Here is a 3,173-nt window from a genome sequence, read left to right as displayed (position 1 = left end):
GAAAGGAAGGCATGGAGTGAGCGGAAGGAGACGGAAGGCAGTCAGTGAAAACGAAAAAGACTGGTGAGTCTCACATCGCCAGGGGTCAGAGAGTCACCCATCGATATTCACGCAGATTCCTAGCTGCTCGCTCGGCACAGAACCAGACTCAGTAGGCCTGGGGTGGGGTCTGGGAACGCACAATCGGAAGAATACAACCCCATCCTCATCTATTGATGCCTAACAAATTACCCCAAAACTTAGCATCTTAAGTCAGCAACAGTTTGATCTCATAGTTGCTGCGAATCAGGAATCTGGGAGCAGCTTAGCCGGGTGTCTCCGGCTCAGGGTGTCTCGTAAGGTTGCAGTCAAGTTGTCCGCCAGGCTGCGGACATCTACAGACTCACTTGGGGCTGGAGAATCTGAGTGTCTTCATCGCGTGGCAGCTGACTTCCCCTAGAGCAGGCGATCCGAAAGAGAAAGGTGGAGACCACAATGACCCAGCCTCAGAAATCACATTTGTCATTTCTGCAAAATCCTATTGGTCACACAGCTGAGTCCTATTCATTGTGGGAGGAGAGGTCACAGGGTGACAAGAGACAAAATAAATAGGCGTGAGAGGCTGCCTACCGTTAAGTACACTCTTAGAGTTACTCTCATGCGAGTAGCCCTCAGAGAAACCCCGCATGGGAAAGAGAGAAGGAAAAAGAAAGAAAGTCAAAGAAGGTGGACCGCAATGCCACACAGGACAGAGAAATCAAAAGGCCATTAGATCTGGCATCTGGGGTGTCTTGGCCTTATTAACGCAACACTTCTAGAGAAACGCAACTTTCTTTTATGCATCTCATGGTAAGAAATATATTTGACTTCACTGCCTGTATATGAGTATACGATGTACTTACTCATAGATAGAAACAAATGTTATAAATATTCGCAGAGCCCCCACTGTAGCCCTGCAAATGGACCATATCACCAAGGAGAGGGTTCGGTGCTCTAAGGAGCTCTCAGAGCAGATAGCAGGGGGTCTCATCTGGTCGTGAGGTCAGGGATGAATTCTCTTCAACCAAAGCTTGAAGAAGGAGCACCGTGCCGTGCGGCACATAGACACAGCCACCCGCGGTTGCTGAGATCCTGCCCCAGCCCAGTGCGTAGGTGGCTTTGAGTGAAAAGAACACCGTGAGCTTCTTCCGTAGTATGATAAGCCTGCCGGATGCGGAGGCTGGAATTTTAGTGGGCTGAGGGTGCCTGCCCTGCAGATAACATCAGCAAAGCAAATGCAAAACTTATTACAATACATGAAGAGTCAGCAGTCCCAGCCGGCCATCCATCGGCAGACTTCTACTGCAGAGCTACCTTCCCTCACTTAGACCTTTCAGAAAAACAAAGTTCCTTGGGACTTAAAAACTCCAGACTCGATTTTAGCAAAACAGAAAACAAAACACAGGACTTAAAAAAAAACAAAACTGTTTTTTAAGTTTCAACAAAGCATATTCTTTTTTAAAAAGAAATATTTAATAAAATATCTGTTACATCGAGGATGAAGAAGTAACTCCAAATGGGATGTTATTAAGTGCAAGTGTTTTCCCAAGTTGTCCCTGGAAAACCTCTTCCTATGCTTAACATGACAAACTATTCGTGGTAATATTTCAAAAATAAACAACTTTATTGTGTAGTTTCTTTGTTCCGGTGTCACTACTGAGTGATCCAGTAATGGCATTCTGTATCTCACAGTAAAAGTGAACTCACTTTCAGCTCTGAGAGTACTTATCTGAGTCCTTCCTTTCTTCCTAAGAATTCGTTCCTTACTATCTCCCGCTTTTAATTGCATTAAACTTACAAATGTGAAAAAACATCGAAATCCTAAAATGTCCCCAAACTAGCCACGTTGGAAACCCTGCTCCCCTGTCCACGCATGGTTTTCTCTGGATGTAATTATGCAGTGCTGGCTCAGAAGGCCACGCAGGGAGAGCTTAGGAGTGAGGCGGGTTCCAGCCCAGCTCCACTTCAAGCAGCTTCCTGACCTTGGGATTCTCCGTGAGCCTCAGGAGAGAACGGTCCCTACTCTGCCTGATTGTGGTGGGGTTTACACATAAAGCACTTAGAGCGATGCTCCAACACATGCTTAATACGTGTCAGCCATCATTTTTACACACATGAACTCTCATACACATGGAAGGTTTGTATTGTGGGTAGACTGTTTCCATGGGAACTTGACTTTCATGTTTCCAGGCTCTTATCCTTCTATTTTCTTTCTTTCTTTCTTTCTCTTTCTGTTCTTTCTTTCTTTCTTTTCTTTCTTCCTTTCTTTCTTTCTTTTCTTTCTTTCTTTCTTTCTTTTCTTTCTTTCTCTTTCTTTCTTTCTTTCTTTCTTTCTTTCTTTCTTTCTTTCTTTCTTTCTTTCTTTCTTTCTTTCTTTCTTTCTTTCTTTCTTTCTTTCTTTCTCCCCCTCTCTCTCTCTCTTTCTTTCTTTCTTTCTTTCTTTTTAAACACACTGATAAGCTACAATTTTCATTCTTAGTACTGTATTAACATAAGTTTTCATTTACTGCCCTGGGTGTTCGCATGAGTTTTTTCTTCTTTTACTTTTTTGTGGGTCTGGTATTTTTAACGAGCCTGTATTACACAGGCTCATGTGGAGAGTTCTGTTTTCTCAGATACTGTGACTTGGAGGCATCTGTTTTCCTGTAAAGTAAAGAAAAAGTAAAGTTGGGGCATGAAAGAATTGAATTCCTGTGAAATTGTACTGCAAAGCTGAATTTTGAAAATGAATAATTTACCCTATCGTCCAGCCATTGAGAAAAAAGCCTTCTGACCAAAATATTATCTTCTTAGAAAAGGGTGATTTCAAAGCAATACATTTACATAAAATAAAAATTACCTAGATGTCGAAAGCTTTCATTACAGCATGAATATTGGGGAAACTCAATTATCGAGAGCAGCGCTGTCAGTAGAAATATACCGTGATATATATAACATATATATGCAACTTTAAGTTCACTAGTGGCCCCATTAAAATAAGTAACATGTGAAATTAATTTTGAAATGTATTTAATTCAGTCCACTGTATTCAAAATATCACCTCAACAAGCAATCAATATAAAAAGGGCGTTAAGATATTTTACCTTTTTTTTTTCGTGGTAAGTTTTTGAAATCCAGTGTATATTATATACTTACAGCACACGTCTGTTGGAACT

This window comes from Pteropus alecto, unplaced genomic scaffold (genome assembly GCF_000325575.1).
Source record: "Pteropus alecto unplaced genomic scaffold, ASM32557v1 scaffold65, whole genome shotgun sequence".
NCBI lineage: Eukaryota > Metazoa > Chordata > Mammalia > Chiroptera > Pteropodidae > Pteropus > Pteropus alecto.
Note: the sequence above shows the minus strand (reverse complement) of the source record.